Source organism: Malaclemys terrapin, chromosome 5 (genome assembly GCF_027887155.1).
Source record: "Malaclemys terrapin pileata isolate rMalTer1 chromosome 5, rMalTer1.hap1, whole genome shotgun sequence".
In the NCBI taxonomy this organism is placed as follows: domain Eukaryota; kingdom Metazoa; phylum Chordata; order Testudines; family Emydidae; genus Malaclemys; species Malaclemys terrapin.
In genome coordinates, this window is record NC_071509.1 from 108,180,942 (window position 1) to 108,188,978 (window position 8,037).

Sequence of the window (8,037 nt, forward strand, 5' to 3'; positions counted from 1 at the left end):
CATTCATAACTGCCAGGCCTCCCAGTCCCATTTACAATTGAATAACATCAATCAGAATTATTGCTTATATGGAAAAATATTAGGAAACTATTTGAGGTATTTTTAATACAAATTAGCTAGAAAAAAAGAGGAGAGCCAGCACAGTGTAACTAGCCAGTTCACTTTGGGCCATCAGCAAGTGCTCTATGGACAATAGCTTAAGAACCTCGTCTCTAGAAGTTCTGTTCTTCTTTCCCTTGGTGGGTTCCCAATAACATACCTATGCACATCTAGTAATAAAGGAATCTTTACAAAGGGTATGTCTTCACTATCCGCAGAAAAGAATGGGTGGAAATATCAGACATATGAAGTCTAATCAATAATTCACTTGTGAATGCAGGAGGAGGGTAAAAGGTTGCCCTTGTCCCTCAGGGCCTTGGAAGGAATCTTAAACCATTGGTCTCGTAGACGTGGGTTTGACTCTGACAGTACTCCATGGCCCTCTCCTTCTTTCCCTTTATCTTTCAGTTTCACTACTTCCCTACTAAAAAACCCCACCCAAAACTTTAAAAAACAAATAAACAACATACATTGTGGAACAAACATGTCACTTGCATATAATTACATTGTTATTCTGCTTGTATGTTATCTCTCTTTTCTACCTCCCTCCTCATTATCTAAATTGTAACATCTTCAGGGCAGGGACTACTATTGTTTGTACAATGCCTAACACTATGGGGCCCTGATCCCAGATACAGTCCCTAGGTGCTATCACAATAAAGATAATAAAATACTAATAAGGCAGAGAGAAAAATTTACAAGATCCAGTGGTAAAGGCAATGGAGCTTAAATTCCCCAAGCCAAATAGCTGCAGATTCCTATTTCTTCTTGATCTTTTTTAAATTATATATATACACCTATACCAGGGAAATTAAAATGCAATGCAACGTAATGATCAAGGACTCAAATCAAGACTTTCCAGAAGCTAAGGCTGCTCCCAAAATGCTAACTTAACCATGTTGCACATGTCGAATTTCTGATACTCAAGTAATACATTTAGTAGGTAAGTTAAAAAAAAAAGCCTTGTAAAAATGTATTATTGTTTGTTATTACAAACAATGTGCATTACAAAATGCATAGTATGTGCAGGATGATTGACTTAAGGTTGCAGAAAGAGCTCTCATATCTGGGCCTTCCTCATTTTTTATTTCAATCTTAATTCTGCATCTAATGCTATAGATTTTGCATCAAATTAATTTAAAGTAATATGCATGCAGAGATCTAGCTGGGCGTTTTTGCAAACATAGTCACACTAGTTCTGCTAGGTATATGAAAGAACTCATGGAAGGATAATGTTTTTAACAATTCAAGCACTAAAATACATTAAAATTTAAAACCTTTAATGAGTAGAAGGGAGTGGGCTTGTTAATTCTAGTACCCTGGAGTGCCTGAGCAATGGCATAAACACAGTAATTAGACAAATAGACTCAGTCTGTACATTCTACCGTCTTTGGCCAGTGGATAAGAAGAGGTAAGAACTTTGCTTGTTAAAACATTTTGATTCCAAGATTTGTCTGCAACTGAAGAATGTACAGCACCCCCCATTGGGTAAAACAAGGGGGAGCCGGGAGAGAGTCAAAGATGGTTTAAGCCACATTTAGGCTCTCACTATCTCGGACCAGCTGTGTGCTGGTCTGATCTCCTAATGTAAGTTAGTGCAGCATCTAATGTATTGTTGCCCTTGGCCTGAACATTTGGCCAAAATTCAGAGCCTGACCATATTGTTTCTATTTGGAGAATAAATTAATACAACGAGTCAGCTATTTCTTTGGTGCAATCCTGTTTACTTACAAAGCACATACACAAAGTTGATTCCATGACCATAGCAGAAACAAAGAACAAGAAGCAGTTTCTTTGCTCACATTTTCCAAGTCTGCCTTTCCAGACTGTCCTGTGCCCTTCTCCCTCCAAAAGGCATCCTCACAAATACTTCTCAGGCTCTCCTAAGCTATGTCGACATAATTTATGTCATTCACGAGTATGAATAAACCACCCCCCACATAAGTTATACCGACATAAGTGCTGGTGTGGACACCGCTATGTCAGCAGGAGAGTTTCTCCTGCCAACATAGCTTCTGCCATTCATGGGGGCTGGAGTAGTTAAGTCAATGGACAGCTGTCTCCTATCAGCTTAGAGCAGCTACACAGAGAGCTGTAAACTCTCTAGTGTAGCTGTGCCTTTAGTCTCTTGGCTTTCTGGTTGCTTTTTGCCTCTGAAACCCACACAGATAAACACAGCTGCACCCAATCAATCCCCAGCCCCTGCATTTGCAATCAGTCCTCAGAGAAAACCCTCTTGTCCCCAAATTAGTTCTTGGTCAGGCCGTCCCATGTGGTATAGTGCCCTCAGTGGCAGCTTCTATTGTTTCAGCTACATTTCGCCTAATGAAAGGTGGCTGTCATGCCCATCACCTTTAACATGGTTTCAGCCTACAAATCAAAGATATTTGCTGGTAGCCATTAAAACCTTCAAGCATAACAGCTAATCAGCTTTCAATTGAACTAAAAGCACTAACCTCTCACTCCATTTGTAAAATGGTAACTGTTAAAATCACATTGGAATTGAAGTAGGAAAAATGCAAGGTGGTCAGAGTGATGTTATGTTAAGGTCTGATATTTTGAGACACCAATGGAACCTATTTTGTGAATTAATGCATGCAGGTGGTGATTCATTGTATTGTATAAGTGTCAGATATGTTTTAGCTGAACCTTTACTCCCATAAGATTCAAAAGGCCAAAGTGGGAAAATTACTCCTGTGAGCAGTAAGATAGGGTTACCATACGTCCTCTTTTTCCCGGACATGTCCGGCTTTTCGGCAGTCAAACCCCCGTCCGGGGGGGAATTGCCAAAAAGCCGAACATGTCCGGGAAAATGGCGGCTCTGCTCCTCCCCGACTCTTCGGCTCTGTTTAAGAGCCGGGCTGCCCCAGCACTACCGGCTTCGGGCAACCCCGTGCCTCCAGACCCTGCGCCACCGGAGCCCGGGAGGGGAAGTGCCCGGCTAGGGGTGCAGGGTCTGGAGGCACGGGGCTGCCCGAAGCCAGTAGCGCTCAGGCAGCCCGGCTCTTAAACAAAGCCGCGGCGGCTGGAGCCTCCAGCCGCTGGGGCTCTGTGTAACTGACACAGTGTCAGTTACACAGAGCCCCAGCCGCTGGAGGCTCTGTTTAAGAGCCGGGCTGCCCGAGAGCTACCGGCTTCGGGCAGCCCCGTGCCTCCGGACCCTGAGCCCCCAGCCGGGCACTTCCCCTCCCGGGCTCCGGCGGCGCAGGGTCCGGAGGCACGGGGGCTGCCCGAAGCCGGTAGCGCTGGGTCAGTCCGGCTCTTAAACAGAGCCTAAGAGGAGCAGAGCCTCCAGCTGCGGGGGCTCTGCTCCTCTTCGGCTCTGTGTAACTTATACAGTGGAAGTTACGCAGAGCCACCGGAGCCCCGGAGGGGAAATGCCCGGCTGGGGGCGCAGGGTCCGGAGGCATAGGGGCTGCCCAAAGCCCGAGCGCTACCGGCTTCACGGTTTGCTGGGCAGCCTCCAGACCCTGCGCCCCCGGCTGGGCGCTTCCCCTCCTGGGCTCCAGCTGCACTGGGGAAGTGCCAGCTGGGGGCGCAGGGTCTGGGGGCTGCCCGGGAAACCGTGAAGCTGGTAGCACTGGGGCAGCCCTTTCCCCCTGGCTGGGAGTGGGAGGGAGGAGGGGGCGGAGTTAGGGTGGGGAAATGGGTGGGGCCAGGGCCCATGGAGGGTCCTCTTTTTTTATTTATGAGATATGGTAACCCTAAGTAAGAAAATGATTAAATCACTTCGGAAAGGAAAGAAATCCCTTGCACATTACACAAACAAAATATCCGGTGGCAGGGGGCCCATATTTTGAGCAGCAGAGAGCATTCTAAGAATGATAAGCAGGATACTCTCTGCTATTTTGATACTAGAGTTCTTCAAAGGAGCAGGATGGAGGGGGCCAGGGGGATGGAAACAATACAGGGCAAGATTCTGTGCTTCACCTCTTGGAGACACAGCAAGAACTCATAACCCTGGGGGAGGGCGAGGCCATCCTAATTACAGACTAGTGCAGCTTCCTGCATCTCTAGAGCAGCCATCCCGGGTGCCTAAATTATATACAGCCTGCTCTGGATTTGCTACTAGTAGTGACCTTGTCAAGAATCCCCATAGCCCTACAGGCCTGCTCTCACTGCCCTATTAAGCTCCCTTCCACCCCTAGCTTTACACCTGGCATGTCCTCTGCACTGGAACTTCTAAGGGGATGTGCATAGGAAGCCTCTGGCTATGCTGCACAGTACTGTCCTGCAGGAATTCTCCTCGGCTGGAATAAAAGGCTTTTTTCAGCCCTTGTACCTAACCACAGTAACATATAGGGACCAGGGGGATCAAAGTCTCAACCATGGAATGATATTGCTAAAAGGCCAAAATAACTTTGTCAACATATGCCACACAATTTAGCATTTTGCATGTTATCCTTTTAAACTGAGACATTTTCCAAAAAAGTTATATTTATACAGCGCTTTTAATATTAAAAGCATTTTACAAACATTATGTACATATTACAAACATACCGGTCCTCACAGCACCCTTGTAAGGTACGTCAGTATTATTTTTAATCCCCTTTTAGAGATGAGTAAACGAAGTTACAATGATTTGCCCCAGGCTACAAAGATAACCTATGGCTAAGTCAGGAGTAGAACTCAAGAGTTCCACGCTCCTTGGGCTCATCCACCCACAAACTAGAGTTGAAATAACTAACTTGGTTGTAATTCACACCTTATTTATTTCTGTGGCAGTGTGTGTGTGTGGACACTTATTTTGAAGAAAAATACCCTTTTCAATGCAACTTACATCAGAAAAAAATCAATTTAAGTTAAATTGAAATTAGACACTCTTACTCCAAAATAAAACTGATACTTTTAGTTACTTTGGTGCAAATTACAACTGATTTAGTCATTTTGGTTCCAGTTTGTATGCAGAGAAGTCCTAGTCTTGTGCGCAGAAGACTTAAAATAAAGTTCCTCAAACATCCCTTTCAGGTTTGTAGAGAGGCCAGGTCTACACCATAAACTTACAATCGGTATAACAACGTTGCTCGGGGGTTTGAAAAATCCATACCCTTGAGCAATACAGTTACTCTGACCTAACCCCAGGTATAGATAGCACTATAGGCTAGCGTACACACGAGAAGCACTACAGCGGCACAGCTGCACCCGGGAGAGTTCTCCCACCGACACAGCACTGTCCATACGAGCATTTAGGTGGGTGTAACTTAAGTGACTCAGGAGGGCGGCTTAGGCAATGCCTACACTACCACTTATGTCACTCAGGGATATGAAAAAAATACCCTCCTGAGCGACATAAGTTTCACCAGCATAAGTGGTATGTGGACAGTGCTATGTTGGTGAAGAGCTTCTCACGTCGATATAGCTACTACTGCTGCATTGGTACAGGTGTAAGCTTGCTAGTGTAGACATGGCCTTATTCACACTCCTGAGCGTCAAGTTATACCAACATGACCTGTAGTGTAGACAAGCCCTTGGTTGACAGGAGGGCTTCTTCTGCCGACATAGCTACTGCCTCTCACGGGGGTGAGAAGTTCTGCTGTTGGTGTAATAGCAACTTCACTGGAGTGCTATAGCAGCACAGCTGCACTGGTGCAGCATTTTAAGCATAGACCTGCCCAGCGATTTACTTTCCTACAGTTCCAGAACCCTCTCTTTTCCTCAGTGGAAATGCTGCAGCAGAGAACATCATGAGGACAACTCCCAAGAACATTCTCTCCTCTCTTGTGTTGCTGCGGCACTTCAAACAACGGGAAAAATTGTGGGAGGAACTAGGGAGCTTGCACAGAGGAAGTTCTGGGAAAAACTTTAATGACAGACAAGCTCAGGGAGGAAGCTCAGGCTGAGGTTTGAATTACCAATAAAGCCAAACCCCAGAAGAGGGGTGGTTTGGAGATCAACATCTTGTCTACACTAGAAGTTGTACCACTTTAATTATACTGTTATAGTTAAAGCAATACAACCCACCAAGCGTGGATCAGTCATATTGGCATAAAGGTGCTTGATACTGATAGCTGTCCAATACAGTAAGAGGAATAGCTATACCATTATAAAGCTGGTGCTTTAAACCAATATAACTGCATCCACACTAGGGTTTGTACTGGTATAATTGTAACACCACACACACACACACACACACACATTCCACCCCAACAAGATATACACACACACACACACCATTCAAGTATAGACCAGCCCCAACATAGTCTGTATGAACTCCTGAGCGTGACTCTGCCCATTTACATACTCTATTAACACTAAACACATAAACACAGTTAATCCAAAGAGTGATCTCCAAATTTGTTTTATGCAGTGGCCTAAATGTGGAACTGCTCTTTGCTTCTGTAATTATGGTGGTGAATATTAACTACTGTATGTATATTACATACTACGGGGGGCGGGGAGGGAGGGGGGGGGAGAGAGACACACCAGAATCGCTACTCATTGCACACTGTCAAAATCTGAGATTGGTGGATATATTTTAAATTAAACATTTGAAGGGAGCAGATTATACTCTTTCCTCTGGTTACAGAACATATTCAGGAACTGCCTTTCTTTGTATTTTTTAAGATCTGATCTGTGTACCACTGATATGTTTGATCATGCTCTGAACATGTTTAGTTTTCCCCAAATTTATGGCTGTAATACTTCCTCCTGGGATGCATGTCACAAAATACTTCCTTGTTAACAGCTCAAACCTTTTGTGAGTTTTCCTAAATGAGGTAATATGTTGTATTTGCCATGAAAGCACTGACTGCCCTTAACTTTGAAAGCTATTATAAAGGAGCATATAATATACAATTCCACTTCTAAAATGTAAAGCACAAGAAAAGCTAATAAGTCCTGCAGAGCAAATGAAGGCTTTGGATATGGATTATGTGAATGCTGCTAATTCATAGAGAGAGGGGAATGACTCATCTTTTGTGCAAAGTTATCTGAATGCACTTAGCCAAGGCCAAATTCATAATGTTCAGACACAGATTATTTCAGGGAATCTAAAAAACATGACATGGCTTTTCCATTAGGCTCCATACACTCATAACCTCAATTAAGGAGTGCATGTGATGCTTGCATAGTCATAGCACATTAATTGTTAAAGCCAGAACATTTATACCAGGTGCATATTGCTGGGATGAGATAACACATATTATTTTGTGATTTTAGCTGTAAAAAGGAGCTTGTAGCAATTACTCACAGGCAGTCACAATGAGATCAGGGGGCTACTTTCATGAGTAGCTGTTACATGCAGAAGTAAAGTTTGTTTGATCAGGGCCTATATACACAAGAATGCTCACAGGTAGATATTTGAAAGGAGGCCAGCCCCCCTTTGAAATGCTTACATACTGATTTCATATATACATATACACACACACACAATTTATTTTAGGGGGCTCCAGAAAATGCATAATTCATAGAGGAAAAGCCTTTTGCATATAACTTGGAAGCCTTCCTTTGCACTAAGCACTGAGGAATAGAAAACTGAAGTGAATTATTTGACAGACTGAACATGCGTGTGTGCATTTTATTTTTTTCTATAAAGGAAGAAAACAACATGGAAATCTCTTATTGGATACATTTTCCCACGCTCTGGATACTTGTACCTGCAATGTACATGTGCTCTAAATAAAAACAGACAACATCAAATGACTGGAATATAGTCTGTCATTTTCTTCTTTCAGATTATTTTCTTGCACTGTCTATGATGTGATGTAAATGACAGTCAGTTCAAGCTGGAATTTCACTTGCCAAAGTGAATGGTCAAAGCCAAAGAATGTCATGTTAATTCTGTTACACAGAATGTCTGCAGAATAGTTTGCAAAAATATGCTAACAATGCATGCCTAGACAAGTCATTGTGTGGGGGTTACATTCCCAAAAACCCCATTAAATTAGATAAAATACAAAATAGAAATTGAGAGAGACTATCAGGTAGAATTCAAACCTG